This window comes from Falco biarmicus, chromosome 3 (assembly GCF_023638135.1).
Source record: "Falco biarmicus isolate bFalBia1 chromosome 3, bFalBia1.pri, whole genome shotgun sequence".
Classification (NCBI taxonomy): Eukaryota; Metazoa; Chordata; class Aves; order Falconiformes; family Falconidae; genus Falco; species Falco biarmicus.
The window spans coordinates 12592410-12611844 of record NC_079290.1 but is presented as its reverse complement, the minus strand read 5'-3'; positions in this window follow the sequence as shown (position 1 = coordinate 12611844).

Below are 19435 nucleotides of genomic sequence, written 5' to 3'. Positions count from 1 at the left end.
GTTGATGCTGGAGGAGTTACTTCGCCCCTGGAAAGCTGCTGTCTGAGGCTATCAAACTGGAATGGAGATAAACACACCCAGTCTTGCACTTCGGGAGTGGCCATGGTGCCAAGAAGATGAAGCCCTGAGTTGGTCCTGCCATCTGCTGGCTTCTGTAGACTTGGTAGGGATGCTTTGAAGCCCAGACCTCACAAGTCAAGGAGCACATGAAATGGGGAGTAGGGAGCCAAGGGCAAGCTACCTTTAACCAGATAATTGCATGCAAAGCAGAGAATCAGAAACATCAGAGACAGATTGAATGTCTTAATTTGTCCAGCTTTGTTCTGATAGTGTATATTGAGAAATTAAAGGCTTAACAGGCTTCCCAGGTCCAATGTTTTATGAGGGGACACTTTTTCCAGACCACACCCTACCGTTTCATCAAAACTGAGACACTTCATGAAAATATAGTAAGGCAAATAGAGTGTTGCAGAAAAAATACTGACACATTTTATTTCAGCTTTGCTGGATGATCTCATTTCACTAAGATGGTTACACTGAGATGTTGATTTTACTAATACATATGTGAGATTTGTAATCGTGTATTACCATTGTTGTAAAAGAATAAGCAGCATAAAGAAACGCTGATTCCTTTAAATATATTAACATAGATATATGTAGTGTATGTTACATATTGTTTCTTATACTCTAACGAATATATATGGAATTAATAAAAAAGTTACACTCGGAACAAAATTCTTGGATGCTTCTGCAGATATTACAAATATTACCTCTTGCTTTGTGTGAAAAGAAAGTTCTTGGGTTGGATTCAAAGCCCAGGGCTGGGAGTTGCAGTCTGGTCAAAAGGAGGACAGACATGAGGCTGAGCCTATAGAATATAGGGAGGGATAAATCCATACATGCCATCTCAAGGCCATTGGAGTCTCTTCGTGGTGATGGATAAAGAACAGGGATTGTCTTTGCCTTCAATAGTCATAAATATCGTTGACTTGCCCGTGACCCTACTGGGAATGGAGATGGGATTTGTCCTGCGAGCCTGCACTCTTTCTTGTTGGAGAGGGCAGCTATTTTGGGTACATAATGGCCCCTGTGTGGGTGTCAGTGGGCAGCTGCTCCTCTTCCTGAGCTCCCTGGGGCTGCAGTGCTGGAGGGGCTGCTCTGGCCCTGCTCCCGTCTGTAGACATGCATACACAGATACATAGACATGGGGATGGTTGCTCTGGAGTCTCCCCCCTGCTCTCCTGAACTGGGGAGCATGTATGCTGCTTTCCAAAGACGTGTCATTCTAATTTTTGTTTAAAGCTTTATTATTTTTGGAAGCCCAGTTGGATCCCGTGGGAGAAGGAGATTATGTTCCTTGGGGAATGTAAGATGTGCAGAATAACAGCAATGGGCTCTCGGAAGTTTCATAGGAACAGCCACAGGCTGTTTGAAACAAAGACATAAAAATAGCTTTCCTTTTCTCTGGTTACCCTGAGCCTGGACTATCTCCTTCCTGGGAAGGAGTCTTCTCCACTGCACTCCCTTCTTGCAATCCATATTTGCAGCCTCACTTACAGGTGGGTTTGGGGATGGGAGGGCATCAGTGGTGACAGGGAGTATTTTGGGGACTGGAAGGCATTGCACAGCAGATGGTCACAGAAGAAACCTGCCCCTAAGAGGCTACACCTCCCTCCTGCCTGGTGTTCCCATCCTTTCTTCTCACATTGCCGCCCAGGTCCCTGCTCCTGCTGCTCCATGGGGACCTGTCTGTCTCTAGACAGGCCCAGGATGGTCTCTCCCACATTTCAGGTGTTCAGAAAGTTCAGGGAAATTATGCTGTTTCTCCAGATCTAAGAGGGGAGACCATTCATGTTTTGACACAGAATAGAGCTGCTTCCTTCATTAAGGTCTGTATTTCCAGGTGAATCTTGTTAAGAGTTACAGTAATACCAAATGCCTGAAAATACTTCTGGTAAATAAACAACATGGGCTGCTGGCAGTGTTTCTGTTTCAGTTAGCTCTGCACACGTTTCTCACTGGCATTCCAAGATCATGCTGATTGCTTCAGGGTATGAGACACCATGTGCTAGCAAATCGGTCTGAAGTGGGAGAATTCCTGCCTTTCCATCCCTGCCCTTTATTGTCCCTCTGGACATGTCTCCACTCTAGTCATGGCAAACACGGGTTTTGGAGGAAGAAATAGCTGTGGGGATGGAAGGGAGGCTGCAGAAAATGGGTCCATTTTCTGGTTTTGATGTGGAGGCATCACGCAAAGTACCGTAAGTAGATGGATTGCAAATGAAAGTTTGAGTGTGCTAAAGGAAGAAGAAAATGATCGAATCGAGAGCTCCACCTTCCTGCCAGTGCTAATCCTTTCCCCTTTCTTTCCTCCTCATTCCTTTCCTCCCCAGTCCATGGGTACTGAAATCCACATGAGAAGCCACGGGGAGCAAGAGGGAAGATGGCACCTCCAGGCTGCAACACTGACCAGAGCAGCAGGCGAGATGGGAGGAGGCTGGAAAGATGGGAGGTGCTTTGCATGGTGGTGGGAACATGTTCCAATCTTCCTGCTTCTGATCTCCCAATAAAAAGAGATGTAAAACAATGTGCAATGTACCTTGGTCTCCTTGCGTTTGGTGATCTGGCCTTCCTGTGACACAGGGACACTTGGCCAGCCAAGGTGCCAATAAGTTAATAACATCTTGTCCTTTGTGTAGAAGGAGTTAAGCTAGCATGGCTAAAATGGAGCACACACAGCAAGGAACCCATGGGGGAAGAGGTGTGAGCGGCATGCCTTGCTCTCTCTCTCCATGCCAATTAACACAAACAATGACTGGGTGTATTGTATTTCACACAGATTCTTGTCATGCCTGCATCAGAGCAATGTCAAGTTGTTGTTATCCCTGAGCACCAGGTGCTTCTGGCTCCCATTCTGTCTCCTCATTGCTAACATTGTGGGGATGCAGTCACCCATACTCACATGAGAGTCTGAGTTTCACACCAGGAACCTTCCCTGAGCTGAGACCAGTTAAACCTGCTGGTTTCAGGAACTGCACCCAGTTAGTATCATGGTCCAAACTATTAGATGAAAGATGATAAAACCGAAATATAAGCACTCAATAGATACGGTACTGTGGCACCTTGTATGTGACTCTTTGCAGTGCTCAGGCTCTTTGTAAGCGCAAGGTGCAGCTACTCTTGTTGGAATTCAACTCATGGTTTGTTCAAGGCGATTTAGATAGACTGAATTTTTCTCCCTTTTTTATTTTCACATGGAGATATCTCATCTTAAAGCTGGTTGAAATCAAAGGGTTATGAAACCCGAGTTTTGGAAAGAGCGAAAATTAAAAACTACCCAAATAATACTAAAAACTCCTCCCTTCCTTCCTCGGGAAATGGGCTGGGACCAGGCATCTGCATTTTCTTCTCTTGTCGCAAGGTGGCAGTGGCAGGCCCCAGAGCTGCCACTCCTGCAGGCTGTGCTGGGATGGGCGTGTAGGCATAGCGGGACCACCAGCCCCTTTCGCTAAGGGACGTGGTGCAGAAAGTAGTTAATTCGGACCCTGGAGATGAGGAAGACGTGTGTTAGCTCAGCATGCTTTTCACTGCATCCCAAGCATGGAGACGCCACAGCCTTTCTGGTTTCCTGGTCCAGTTTCTGAATGCTCACATGGAGAAATATTTTACATTATGTCTGACCAGACTTCCCTTTCCTGCAACTTGTGGTCAATGGGCATCCTCAAAAAGAGTCCATCTCAGCCTTCTCTTTGACCCTTTTTTATGTCAGATGCTGTAAGACCCCTGAGCCCTCTCTTCTCAGCCTGTTTTCCAGGCTGAACAAACCCAGCTCTCTTGTAACTCCTTGCATTGCCTGTGGTCAAGTCCCTGGCCAAACCACATGAAAGCCTGGGATCACAGAGACAGGGTGGGATAGCTCACATAACTGAGTGCACCCATGGCTGGATACAGATGGTTTAGGAAGGCCAGGCCGGAGAGGTGAGGAAGAGGAGTTACTTTTTATGTGAGAGAGCAGCTGACGTGCATGGAGTTTTGCCTAGAGATGGGTGATGAGGGAGCTGAGAGCTTATGGGTCAGGATAGGCATAGGTGATGTTGTGGTGGCTGGCTGATACAGACCATCTCATCTGATCGCAAAAAAGTGGATGAAGCCTTCTTCAAACAACTGGAACAAGCCTCACATTCAAGGCCTGGTCCTTACAGAGGCCTTTCAGCATCCTAATATCTGCTGGAGGAGCAACACAGCAGGGCAGTAGCAATCCATGAAGTTTTTGGAGTTCACTGGTCACAATTTCCTGACGCAGGTGACTGAGGAACCAACACAGAGAGGTACTCTCGTGGACCTCATATTTGCAAACAAGGAAGAACTTGTTGGGGATGTGAAGGCTGGGGGCAGCCTTGGCTGTGGTGACCATGAGGTGGTGGAGTTTAAGGTCCTGAGAGTAGGAAACAAGGCAAAAAGCAGCATCACAACCAGTCTGCATGGATTCGCAAAGGGGAACTTGTGTGTCACCAGCCTGATAGCCTTCAATGATAAGATGATTGGCTTGGTGGATGATATGAGAGAAGTGGACTTTATTTATCTCTACCTTATTAAGGCTTTCAACACTGTCTCCCACAACATCCTCATAGGTGAACTACAAAGGATAGGTTAGATAAGTGGACAGTGAGGTGGACTGGAAGCTGGTGGAGCAACTGGGCCCAGAGGCTGGCAATCAGTGGCACAAAGTCTGGTTGGAGGCAAATCACTAGTGGGATACTGCAAGATTTGATTTGAGGTCAGTACTGTTTGTCATCATTAATGACCTTGATGGTGACAGAGCTCACCTTCAGCAGGTCTGCAGAAGATAAAAACTAGGAGGAGTGGCTGATACACCAGATGGGTGCCATTCAGAGGGACTTGAACAGGTTGGAAAAAAGAACAGAGGGGAACCTCAGGAAATTCAGCAAATGGAAATTACAGAATCTTGCATGTGTGGAGGAGTGACTCCAGGCACCAGAACAGGCTGTAAGCTGATTAGGACAGAAAGAAGCTTTACAGAGAAGGAACTGAGCATCATGGTGGACATCAAGTTGCACATGAATCAACAGTGTTCCTTGATGGCAAAGGCAGCCATCAACCTTCTGGGCTGTGCTAGTCAGAGCATTGCCAGCAGGTCAAGGGAGGTGATCCTCCCCCCTTCTCAGCACTGGTGAGGCCACACCTAGAGACCTTTGTCCAATTCTGGGCTCCCTAGCACAGGAGACACAAGGACATGTTGGAGATGTCCAACGAAGGGCCACAAAGATGATGAAGAGGCTGGAGTATCTATCCTATGAGGAAAGGCTGCAAGATCAGGGACTTTTCAGCCTGGAAAACAGAAGGCTTAAGGAAGATCTTATCGAAATCTATAAATACCTGATGGGACAGTGCAAGGAGGATGGGGCCAGGTTCTTTTCAGTGGTGCTCAGTGTCAGGGTAAGAGCAAAGGAGCACAGAATGAAACAGAAAATTCCATTTAAATATGAGAAAATTCTTTCTTTCCTCTAAGTGTGGCTGAATGCTGGGAAAGCCTGCCCAGAGGGGTCATGGAGTTCACATCTTTGATGATATTCAAACCCAACCGGACACAGCCCTGGGCAACCTGCTGTAATGGCTCTACTTAGAGCAGAAGGGTTGGACTAGACAATCTCCAGAGGTCCTTGCCAGGCTTAACCATTTAGTGGTTTGTGTGAATTCTGCTGCTGGTGCTGCTGGGGGTGTTCGTGCTCCTCTGTTTTGTGGCAAGTGCCCATGAGCTGGTCTTATCTCACATGGATCTTCTTTTGCCCATTTACCAGGACCATCAGATGGGCTGAACTGCTCATCTGACTGGGAAACACCACAGAGCTGCTTCCCTCACCTGTACCAGGGAAAAATGCTTTGGGAGATAGAAGCTTTTGGGTCAGAAGCATCTTCCTGAAAACATCTGGAAGCCAAACATGGGGTGTTTCTTGCAGCTGGTGGGAGTTAGGCTGAGCCTATCACATGGGCAGTGGAGATACCTTGGTTTAGGGACTGAACTTGGTTTAGGCTGAACACACTCCTAGCTGTCTTCAGCCAAAGACATGTGACTATTTCCAGCTTCAATGCCAAGCACTGCAGCATTAGAGGGAGATGAAAAGGGCCTGAGGCAAAGCTGCTTCTTTCAGTCAGATCATTTATGGTTTTACATAAATGTCCTTGTTCTTCCCTTCTGGGTCAATGAGAAGTGACTCAGATAGGAAAGTATCTCTTGTTCATTGGATTAAGTCTTGAAGGAAGGTAGGGGATAATTAAAGCAGGTGACAGCTAAGCTGAGCAAGTGATTTACATTCTCGCATCATTAACAATGCCTTGGAAAGCTGGATGGAACAAATAATCTTGGAACAAGTGATTATTGCCTCAGTCAGGGTTGATGGGAAGAGAAAAGATACCAGCTTGAAGCAAAATAAAAAAAAAGGAAACTGGAAAAGTTTGATAGGGAAGGAAAAGAAATTTCCATGAGTTATAAATATATGATCAATCCTTTCTATGCACATTATGAACAGAGAGGGAGAACACACTTCAGTAGTTATTAACTCCTGTCAGATTCACCCAGAGGACCACAGTATCCATATGGTGGCCACCTGCCAGACAAGTGATAATTGTGAAGGTCCCACCCAGAAAGATTTAAGTGCTACACAGAGGTTAGTCTAAATAATAACCTGGAGATAAGAGTACCTGCGATTTCCACCTCAGTACCTGGACTAGGACTGAGACATGAAGAATGCTGCTTACGCAGGACCTGGCACAGACATCAGACTAGACCACAGTACAAAGGGGGGAAAAAAAACAGATTGTGAAAAAAAAACCCAAAATAAAGAAAAAGGCAGGTGAATCATTAAATACAGGGAACAGGACTCCTTATAAAAATAAATCATCTTGTCCCCTACCTTCCTGTCCTGGTGAGTATACAAAACATCACTAATCCTCAGGCACAGCCCACGCCACCAGGCTGGCACAGAGGGGTAGCTATAGTGAGGTCTGGTGGGAGTATGGGAAGAGCAGTAAAGTTAAAGAAACCCTTTGTACTGTGGTCTGGTCTGACGTCTGTCCCAGGTCCTGCACTAACCAGCATCCTTCGTGTCCCAGTCCAGGTACTGAGGTGGAAACCAGTGTGGAGAGAGCTGAAAAGCTCTCTGTACCCATCTGTAGCTTCAATCTATAGCAGGCTGACCTGCTGCCAGATGTGAAAGTCACAACTCTCTGCTCAGCAAGGTGCTTCGAGCCTAAGGCTTGTCAGACTGAGGGGACACATGGCGTTTCCCCAAGGGCATCTTCCTTTACATGTTCAATAGGCTTGAGAGATGCTGAAGTGTCTTGCAAAGCTGTGCCAATATAATGGTTTTAAAGCCAGGCAGAGACATGTTGGATCTTGGCCATACATTGTAAGGAATTGTAGTAAAATCAATTAGTAGGAATAAGGCTGCTGTGACTAATGAGCTAATGAGTGATGCCTGAGTGGAAATGGCTCTAAGAGAGCTGCAGGGTTGGATTCCTGATGCATTATTCATAGAGACAGGCCAGATTCATGCTTGGCAGTGTTTATTTTCTACTTTGCTTTTCCAGGTTTCTCTTTAACTTTTAAAGATGTTCTTCAGCAATGGAGGAAATAGATGGGGGAAAAGATATGTGTTTAATTCATCTCTCTTTGATGTGAAACAGCTCTTATCTCTGGACAGTTGTGGTTTCTAGGAGAGACAGATGGGGGACATGATGTGTCAGAGGTGAAGTTCACGGTAATTTAACCCCTGACATTCTACACACCAGCATGGTTACTGATCACACAAACCCAACTTTGCTGCTGGCTTCTTTAAGTGGCTTTCATAATTTACACTATTTCAAAGCTACTAGGGGAAAAACCTGAACTGTTTGAATAAATCACCTCTTTAGCCTTTCCAATGTATAGCTTATCTTGTAGTTATGATCAGCCCTACAACATGCACCAGCTTAATATCTAGAATGGGGAAACTGAGGTTAAATTTTCAAAGCCAGCTAGAAAATCACAGAATCACAGAATCACAGACCAGTCAGGGTTGGAAGGGACCGCTGGGGATCACCTAGTCTGACCCATGGCTAAGGCAGGTTCTCCTGGAGCAGGTTGCACAGGATCACACCCAGGCAGATTTTGAATATCTCCAGAGGATACTCCGCAGCCTCTCTGGGCAGCCTGTGCCAGTTCTGTGTTAACCTCAAGGTAAAAAAATTCTTCCTCATGTTCAGATGGAACCTCCTGTGTTGCCTTTTGTGCCATTGCCCCTTGTCCTGTCGCTGGGCACCACTGCAAAGAGCCTCGTCCCATCCTCCTGACACTCACCCTTAAGATATTTGTGGGCACTGATAAGGTCCCTCTCAGCCTTCTCTTCTTCAGGCTGTACAGGCCCAGCTGTTTCAGCCTTTTCTCATAAAGTAGGTTCTCTAGTCCACTCATGATCTTCATAGCCCTCCTTGAACTGGGCAGCCCAGCACTGGGCACAGCACTCCAGATGCAGCCTCACCAGGGCAGAGCAGAGGGGAAAGGATCATCTCTCTCAACCTGCTGGCCACACTCCTAATGCGCCCCAGGGTTCCATTGGCCTTCTTGGGCACCAGGGCACACTGCTGGCCCATGGGCAACTTGCTGCCCACCAGCACTCCTAGGTCCTTTTCTGCAGAGCTGTCTTCCAGTGGGTCAGCCCCAGGCTGTACTGGTGCGTGGGGTTCTTCCTCCCCAGGTGCAGGACCTTATGCTTGCCTTTATTGATCTTCATTAGATACCTAAAGTCGTTGACAGAGCTTGAATAAACCTCTAAGTATGTGGCTTTCAGGCCAGCAGTCACTCCTGTTGCTTCTAGTAACTCATGCAGCTCCTGTTAGGGTTGCACAAAAATAGCAGAAGAGCACTGATGAAAAAGGAGCATTAACCAGTGGTTAAACCATGTGGAATCCAATGCTGGCTGTATTTCTGGAGTCACTACCACCTTGCTCCATGAGCCTTATTAACCTCCCTGCACCTCAGCTTCCTTACATCTCATTTTGAGACAATAATATTTACTCATCTTACAGGAGTGGTTTTGGGTTTAATCTACCTGTAGGTGTGCAGTAAAATCTTAGCACCAGCATAAGACACTGTTATGTTGGCACTCATCCACGTCCATCTTTGAATCCAGTCATAGCTTTTGCTCCTGCATCTGTCTGCTCTGGAAAGCTGTGAGATTCCTAGGAGATATATAAAAACCTGATTAGAATCAAGAAAATTGAGAGTTTAAAATTATTAAGTCAAGAAAGCTATTAACCGAAACCAGTGCCTGCACTTCTCTAAACACGTGCAGAGCCCATGGTGCCTGAAGCTCTGGAGGTGGATGGGCATATCTTAGGACTTTCCACCAGGACCTCCTCAGCCTGGTAATTAGGCAGTGTGAACAAGTCTATTGAGATGTTACAGGATTTGGAGACCATTTCCAGTGTGGCTGCAACAGTTGCAGGACTGCTTACATGAGATGAAGATGCCTCCACCCAGAGACTGTCTCAGCCGGCCAGGTAGGACAGGAAAGGTGTTTGGTACAGGTTTCTCAGGCTGGAAGTAAACATTTGACTCTGGACTTTTTGGGTTTTTTTATGCTAACAAGTTCCTCTGAAATGCAGAGTTCTTGTACTAGTTTGCCTTTGAACACATACACTAGAAAATACTAATTTATTTTTTTTTTGTTCCAAATCCATCCTGTGGGTTGTTGAGGCAGATTTATGCAGCTTGTGTCCTTTTATAATTTTTCTCTGCAGTTAATGGAACCCCCCCCAACACAATAGGCTATGATTACCCACAAAAGAATGAAAGGAGTTCAACAAAATGCTGTTTGGATGTTCCTATTAATTCTTCTTATTTCTTTGGTGACTTGCCAACATTATGAGGCAATTGCATATGATGTGCATACAAGAGAAAACATCTCAGGCAATGCTGAAAGACTCAGATAAGATCAAGTGAAACTATAAACGAGTGAGGTATGTTGTCACCACCACTCCCACCCACCCCCCACCAAAACAACCCTCCAAACTAGAATGAGGGTACAGGATTTAAGCAGGGTGTTGGCATATATTCCTCCATCCAAATATCCATCTCAATAGCCAAATATCTCAACAATGTAATGAAGATCACGTTTCAGATGTGCATGTGAAACCAGTCACCTAACGCACCTTGTCTGAGGCTTTTTAATACCAGAAACCAGAAACCACACCCCTTTCCATGTTCAAGTTGGGTTTGTTTTTTTCCTAAGAAGAAAGCAAACACAGTCAGCAAGTTTCCCCTTTCTTAATAGGATTATAAAACTGTGTTGAACATAAGGGATGCCAAACCGAGAATATACCAAAATGCCTTTACCTAGGTAATTTTGGGCTGGAAATAACTGCTAAACTTTAGTAAGGACTGTATTATGGAGACAACTGTGAAAACGATGGGTCTGAATTCCTGAGGGTGTAGGTCACCCACTAATGTAGTTTGTAAATGAGGCAAGGTTTGCTGATATAATGAGGCAACCATCACTGGAGCTTTAGGTCTGGAGAAATGATGGTTGGGTGTTTATCTGGGAATAGGAGAAAACCTTTCAAGAATTTGATTGATACTAACTCTGAATAAAGTTCCTCTGATGGTGGGATAGATAAAAAAGGTGGTGGGAATATTTCCAAGAACATCTTTGTTTCAGCTTTCTCTCTTTCCTTATTAAAAGTGTGTGTTGGGTGGGCACCTGGCATAACCACAGAAAGGCTCTTCTTCACCAGTTTTTGCAGTTCCACAATCAAACTTGCTCATCACACATCGTAGGAAGATTTACTAGCATGGGGCTGGCCGGAGGCACAGGAAAAGCAGAAAGATGCCTGGGGCAGCAGGGTCTGGGAATGGGAAAGCCAGGGTGTTTGGCAAGCACAGAAATCATGGACTGGCTGCCACACTTGGAGAGGGTTGGCTCAGAGCAGAGGGGTTTCTCCATGCACCATCCTCCCTGAACGGCTTGGGATAGCAAGCCTGAGAGACTCCTTTGGCTCTGACTTTCACAACCTGGTCCTGTTGTCATTCCAGTGCTCCCACCACCTCTGCCCACAGAGCACAGGGAGAGAGGGAGACAGCATGCTTCCACCTACAGCCCCCTGCAAGCCTGCTCACAGCTTGGGGAGAGGTATTACAGTACCAAAATCCCAACCATGCTGTTTCCAGTAAGGGACTGCAAGTCAGCTTTCCACTTTTGCTCCTGGTGATAAACTGGCCCCTGCTGGGGGCAAAAAAACAGAGGAGAAAAGTACATGAGATTCCATCCTTGCTGTTCACACCTACAGATGCCTTTTTCCCAGGATTCATGGAAACCACTCAGATGTCTCCAACCACTACAGAAAAGAGGAAATATCACCAAACTGCAAGGCAAGTTTAGGATTATTTAATACTCCTGGGTTTACACATCATGCCTAGACACAAAGCACCCAGCTTAAACAATCTCAGCTATTGTCCACTAGGCAAACATTCATTTTCTTCTCCAAGTATGAAAGGAGATGACAGTATAGCAAGAGGTGGGGCTGCTTTGTAGCTCATTCAATTAATTTGTAGCTTAATTAGACTTGTTTTTCCAGTAGAATTGGATCTGGGGTCAGAATTGGTACATGACAAGTCACCAGGAGGTGTGCCATTAAAACTAGCGGTGAAGAGTAGTGGCAGCCCAGTGACCACACAAGGGTCTGTGCAAGATGAAGGTGTTTCTGTCTCTTCTGCTGGTTGCCGTCACTTGCATCGTGTTTGGTAAGTTCCTGCTTTGATTTATCCAGACTCCTGCAAGAGATGCAGCATAAAGGGATGGGGTGCATCCTGTTCCCTCTGAAGTCCATGCCTCTCACTTTGAACAGTTTTCAGCAAAAAAAAAAATATCTGTCTTTGGAATATTGCCAGCCTGTCAGATGTTCAGGACCATCCTGGTCTCATTGGGATTGTTAGTTCAGGCTCTTTAGAAAGTGTTACAAGACGAAGTGTGATTATACTGTGTCATTTCTTGAATGCAAATTCCAGCTCTCACTTTTTATGTGTTCTTGCTCAATCTTATCTTTTTTTTTTTTTCTCCCCAAGTCACTGTTCCTCTCTCGTTACTTAACCCTGGAAATCAGCTAGCCCGTTTAATGCAGCTTGTGTAGAGCTTCTCTCTAATTGTATGTCATGTGTATGGTTTATTGAACTTCAGCCATTAGAACTGGGAAAGATGGGCTGGGACACAAAGCTGGTGGCCCAGGTACTGCAGGACTGAAGTTTCTAGCTCTTTATTATCACACTGTGATCTGCATGAAGTCAAAGACAATTTCAGGGGGCCACCTTGGAAAACAACCAGATGTGAAGTGTTTTGGGGACTTTCCCAATTTGCAGGAGGATCAGAGAGTTTGTCATCACAGGGAGTGATCCGCACTGTCCTCCCTCCCTCCCACCCTGTGAGGCTACCTGCCACCTCGCTGGAGGGGGTATGCTTGAAGCGCACAGTCAAGGTGTGCAGACAGCAGTGGCCTGATATTGGGGGTGACCGATCTAGGATGTGGAGGTAGGGAACAAGCCCCATGAGTCCAGGCTGTTCAGGGATGCCATGCAAATCTTACCCCGCTGTTTCCATCAGTGGGATTCAGTTGCTCCTCCTCCATCACCAGCTCCATGAAGCCAAGCATGGAAGGGTTTCTGGAATATTGGTGTTTTCATATCCTAGGAAGTAGGGAACCCACTCATCGCAGCAGACCCACATAAGCAGTGATGCCATGACCTCTAATGGTGGAAGGGGACTGCATAGTGGAAATGACATCCTGACACAGACTCCCTATCTCCTGATATTTCCTGATGCTGCCACTGGGATAACTTCTTGCACAAACCCTTATTTAATACTGATGATCCTAAGCTCAGAGCTGATGTTAGCCTGGATGGCCAAGGTAAATCCTAGCAGGGTCAGTGCAGGAGCTGTGATGCGGAGCTATATTAGGATTTTTTTCTTGTATTTATTTCCTTCTTGTGTAAGGACATTTTCCTTCCTCCACCTTTGGGCCTGCAGAGCAGATTCTGCAGGGGAGGGACAAGTGGGATTCTTTCAGAGGGACACAAATGCTGTGGCTTTCACTTGTCCAGTGAGGAGGATCGTGAAATCTGAAAACAATGCAAACAAAACATCAGTAACAATGGGCAAAAGAGAATGATAAAGTTTGCTTTGAACAGAAGCAAGATAGTTGCTGTGTCTGTTCAAAAAAGGTCTCTTTCTGGCTTACTAGTTCAGGTGAAGTTGCATTACTTTAATAAGGTGGCTTGCTTGCCTAACCCTGCTGTTATAGCACCCCATTTTAGGCATACTGAGATGAGCTGGATTGTTTTTCTTTTTCGGAGGGATTTAAAGGGATTTCAGCAGGGTTGTCACACGGGTGGGTTGAGAGCTGCTTTCCAGACCAAGGAGGGGCTGCTGGTCTGTCAGGGTACCAAACTTCATTGCAAGGCACACATGTTTGGGTGTCTGCCAGGGCATGGAAGAGAGGACCTAGATCAAGGGTTGGATTCCTCAGAAAGACCTGCAGTAAGCAAAGTGCCCTGAAAAGCTTGTCCAAACATGGCTTCCTTGGTGATAGGAAATGCCAGACACTATTTTGGCTTGATATCTTCATCTTGGAGTGCTCTGGAAATACTGCATCACAACAGCCCATGCTCTTCAGTGTCTCTCCCTAAAATCTCTCCATCTCAAAAGACTTTAGGCACTGAAAGACTCGGGCTGTGGTTGTTCTACATGCCTAAGGAGCCAGTTGGCACCTGCAGGCTTACAAGGGCCTTTGCAGCTGAACAAGGAGGTGATGAACAAGGAGGTGAACTGGTGAGTGATGAGGCAGGGTGAACTACCTTGGACTGAGTTTGGAGATTTGGGTACCAAGGTCTGTTTCTATGGTCTCTGTGTGCTATGTGGGACAGCACATGTGCCCATGCATTCTATTGTTGTGGCCACTGTCATCTTTTTGAAATAACTTCCTACACATTCTTCTCACAAAACCAGAATCTCAGCACAGGGGAAAGGTTGTGCTTAATTTGTTCTCATAGGTCAGTAAATTTGATGGAGACAGTTCCTGCTTTCTGGAACACTCCCCTATCTGAGAGCTCCCAGTTTTTGGAAAGAGCCAACAGAGTGGACAGCACCATATGAAATTCTTCCTGCTGCAACTCACATTGGAGTCTGACTTTTCTGTGTATCCAGATCCTTCACCAAGGGGAAGTTATGCTTGATCAACTTGATAAAAATCTGTGATGAAGTGGCTGGCCTGATAGATGAGGGGTAGAGCAGGGGATTTTGTCTACCTGGACTTCAGGAAGGCCTTTGACAATGTCTCCCATAAGATCCTCATAGATAAGCTGTTGAGGTATGGACTGGATGAGCAGACAGTGAAGTGGATTGAAAACTGGCTGAATGGCCAAGCCTGGTGGGTGGTGATCAGTAGCACAAAGTCTTCTTGAAGACCAGTAACTTGAGGTGTATCCCAGAGTTCAGTACTAGGTCCAGTCCCATTTAACATCATCATTAATGATCTAGATGATGAGGCAGAGCTCACTCTCAGCAAGTTTGCAGATGACACAAAACTGGGGGGAGCAGCTGACACACTAGAGAGTCATGCTCCCATCCAGAGGGACCTTAACAGGTTGGAGAAATTGGCTGATAGGAAGCTCATGGCTTTCAACAAGGGAAAGTGCAAACCCCTGCCCCGAGGGAAGAACAAACCCACACATCAATATATGCTGGGGGACATCCAGCTGGAAACCAGCTCATCTTAAAATGATGTGGGGATCCTGGTGGACACCAAGTTGAACATGAGCCAGCAGCCCTTGTGGCAAAGAAGATGAATTGTATCCCAGGTTGTATTAGATGAAGTGTTGTCTGCAGGTTGAGGCAGGTGATCCTTCCCCTCTACTCAACAGTAGTGAGGCCACGCATGGAGTCCTTTGTCCAGTTCTGGGCTCCCCAGTACAAGAGAGACATGGACATACTGGAGAGAGTCCAATGAAGGGTCACAAGGGTGGGTATCTGTTCTCTGAGGAAAAACTGAGAGAGCTGGGACTGGTTCAGCTTGGAGAAGAGAAGACCCAAGGGGGGGATCTTATTCATGTCTATAAATGCCTAAAGGGAGGGTGCAAAGAAGATGGAGCCAGGCTCTTTTCAGTAGTGCCCAGTGCCAGGACCAGAGGCAGTGGGCATGAACTGAAACACTGGAGGTTCCCTCTGAAAATCAGGAAACACTTTACTACTGTGAGTGTGACTGAGCACTGGCATAGGTTGCCCAGGAAGGCTGGGGAGTCTCCATCCTTGGAGATATTAAAACCTCTTCTGGGCACAGTCCTGGGCAGCTGGCTCTAGGTGGTCCCACTTGAGTAGGGGGATTGGACTAGATGACCTCCAGAGGTCCCTTCCAACACCCACCATTCTGGCATTTTGTGAGTTTGTGAGTCTGTGATCTCTTTCTGAACCACTACTAATGCAATGACAAGGAAAAAGCAGATGCAAAGTAAGAACAGAGCTCAGGTAATCCAGCTACAAGGTCTTTCCTGTATCATGAGGTCTTCTGTGTGTGAGACTCTGTCTTGCCTGACTTGTTACAAGGGGTCTGAACACACATCTGAGGGTGTGCTTTGACTGCCAGATTACTGTATTTCTCATTCCCATTGGTACAAATACCTTTTACTATTCCGCTTCTGTTCTCAGTATGAGTATTTTGGAAAGATACCCTCCCCAGAGGTACCTGCAGGGGCATGAACAGTACCTGGTTCTCCACAGAAAGGCCAACTAAATGTTTTAACTCCTTGCAGCTCAAACCTTGCAATGTTACACTTGCCATGAACCTACTGCTGTTGATAAGTGCCTGACGATCCACAATTGCACGCAGAATGAAACCATGTGCAAGACTACTTTGTATTCCCTGGAGGAAGGTAAGGGCAATTACTTCTTTACCCATATTTTTAACATGAGTCAGTGTTTCTACAGTGAAGAGCACTTGTGTGGGGAGCAGTACTTTTTCTTACTTAAATATGTAAGCCTAGAAGAGAGTTTCTGTGGAGCAGAGAGCAGTCTGCTGTTGCAGAAAGTAGTCTTCATGTGAGTGAATACTTAGTGAATGCAAACTCATAGTTAATCCTCAATGTTGAGCATGGTTAGGAAAAACATGTTGACTTGAGCTTGAGATGTGGAGCCAAAGAGTTCTGGCTCTTCAGACTATTTGCATGACTCATACAATGGGTGTAGGTTAAACAGTGCTGTCCTGACCTGAGAACTGTTTGTGAAGGCTTATTGGAGTAGAGAGGCCAGTAGACATGAGCCAAGCTCAGTAGGGTGGGGACACCAACTTCTGATCATCTGGAGGAAAAACAGAAATGCCCCTGAGTTCTCTGGAGCTCTCAGGAAGGCATCAACAGCCTGACTGGTGACTACAGGTTACAACCTCTCCAAGTAAAGAAATGCACTGTGAAGATGGAGGGTCTCTCTTTTGCATGGTCATGCTGATAAAGCTCTGGTTGCACATGGGAGAGGCAGGAGATAGTGAGTAGAGTCAAAGCAGAGACAGAAAAAGTGCCTAAATGACCTTTGGCAGGGTAAAACTGATCCAGGCAGGACACAGAGGATGCAAAGTGCTGTTCAGCTTGGGGCCACCCAGTGGGAACTGTTTCCTGTATTCCTGGTAGGAAGTAGACCAATTCTGTTTGAACTGGAGCTAAGACTTTGGTGGTGAAGGCAGCTAATGTTTCAATAGGGATAAAGAAAGTTCTTCTCCATTGCTCCCATTCCTAATTGTTCCTTTGTTCTTTCTTTGCTGTAGTTTATACCTTTGAGGGAGTCTCAACCGTCACCAAGATGTGCTCTTCTGTCTGCATCCCATCAGATGTGGATGACATTGGCACGACACGCCCTGTCTCCTGCTGTTACTCTGAGTTGTGCAACGTTGATGGTGCAGCTAGTTTGAGGATCAGCTTTGTGCCAGTTGGGATACTAGCAAGCTCCCTTTGTGCCGCCTTCTGGACTAGACCCTGAGGAGCTGATGGGGAGGTCTTTCATACCAGAGAATCCAATGAGGAAGAGAGTAAACCCCTGCCAGCTCAGCCTTCTGTTTGGATGCCTCATGGACAGCACTCAACAGCTCCCAGAAATTGCTTTTTTAGTACCTGCCCTTTTCCTACAACCAAAAGAAAAGCAAAACTTAGGAAGTCCTGACACAAATTTTTCTTTTGACTCTTCAACAACTCCCACAAAACTAACTATGGAGTTTCTTTACTGTGCTGGTCTGGTTGGTTTTGAACTAAAAAATTCTGCTGTATGAAGTGTATTTAAAGTAAAAACCCTTGCACTAAGAGCCTTCTGTACCTCCTTAGAACATTTCCCCCACCCCCCCCACCCCCCCAGGTGTTAACTAGCAGAATAGCTGAATTGCTCAGTCTTCTCAGATGAAATTCAATTATGTGGCAGTCCTCTCCACCCCAGAGTTTTGTGCTGGTTCTTCGTTCTGTCTAGGTGTCCTTCTTTGTACACAAGAAATCAAGGAGACACTTCTGTGTCCGAAATAGGAGGTAGAAAACCAAACTTCCCATGCCAGTGATCTGATCCAAGGAGGCTAAAAAGTCTTGTTTTCTGTACCTTTTTGAGCAGAATAAAAATAATGTTATGTTAAAATTGTCATCACTGAAGTTATTTATAGCATACCAGTCCTCTGATAATTTTTTATTTTATTTTATTTTTAATTTAATTTAATTTCATTTCATTTCATTTCTGAACTCCATTTCCACCTTTCAGTATTGTTTATACAGTGAGAAAAGCTAGGTTTTTGGTCATTCTTGCAAGAGATGTGTAAGACATTTCCCATTATCCGCCACTGGCTGTGCCTTCCATCAGTGTTTCTTCTACCAACTCCACTGGTACAAAACTACCTTTACAGGGAAGACTGGGTGATTTGAGTAACAGTTCTCTCCTGAATTTGGAATTCAGTGGAATGACATACCCCCTTGCTTCAAATGTCCAGAGCATCATCTGCAATTCCTTGTGTGTTGGTAAGGTCTCCTACATTTTGATGTTATCCATCCTGACCTGGTTCTGCATTTTCCTATAATCCCCTTTTCAAGATTCAGCAAAAATGTGCTCCTCCAATTTTCACTCTGCTTATGATATTTGGAATAGTCAACAAAGATATGATTTCATGTCTTCCATGCAGCATATGCATTAGAGTAGGTTTCCAGGAGAGGTGGTACAATTTCCATCCTTGGCAGTTTTCATGACTCAGCTGGATGAAGTTCTGAGGAACCCAGGCTGACCTCACAGTTTAGAGCTTTGATTGGGAACTTGGATTAGAAACCTCCTGAGGTCTGCCTTCCAAACTGAGTTTCCTGTAATCCTGTGATGCACTCAGCAAGATCACGAGAGCACAAACCATGATTTCCAGGTATTGTGTGAAGTCTGGCAGATGTTTCTGCAACGGTTTTCACCTGTCTTGCCCTGCTTCCTATTGCCAAATTGAGATCAAATTTTGAATGAATTGCAATTCTGGATTCACACACAGCTTCCAGGTTGCTCAAATGTAATTCCATTGCTGGAGCTACATTGTGTAAGTGGTCAGGGTGTTGCACTGGCATGGAGGTGGCTGGGTGAACCACATCCCTGGCTGCGGTAGGACTTTGGAAACAAGCTGCAAGCTTGGATTAGCTGGTAGTGTGTGCTTTGCAGTGCCCTCTACCTGTGAGCCGTGCCCAGAGCTCAGTTTCCAGAGATGTTTGGTATGTTTCTGGCTTTCTGCTGCACAAGGGTGGTACATGGAGGTTCGCCCTTTTTATCTGCTAGTTCTGGCGGTCATCAGTCTCGGGTTTTGCTGGCCCAGGGGCTGCATCAGGACCACTGTGTGTGGTACCCAACAGCAAAACACCACCAATATGTCTTATGGCATGTTGATTTTACTCACCTTTCCAGCCTTCACAGCACCCTTTTAGGCTTAGTGTCATCATTTCATTAAGGGTAGTTTGTTTCTCTTTCAAACCCTCTGCCTCACAGTTTCATTCAGACCCCTTGTTCTCACTGATGAGCAGTAGTGTGACTGTTCCTTGGCTACCTTTTCTACACCATTTATGTTATATCACCTTATGTCCACCTGATAACTCTTTTCCAAGCCAAAGATCTCTTGTCTAAATCCAGTTATCACTTACAAACCCATGAATGCATGAACCCATCTGTACGCCAGGTACCGCGTGCCATAGAAAGAGGACCATTAAAAATTCTGAATGAGCCCCATGGAGAAAGAAGGATGTCAGAGATTCTCACCAGTCCCAGGATATATGCGAGTGCCAAGACGAGAAATGGACACTTCACCTTCTTGCTGTGCTGTTGCTAAGACCTAACACAAATGATTTCTCATGCACTGG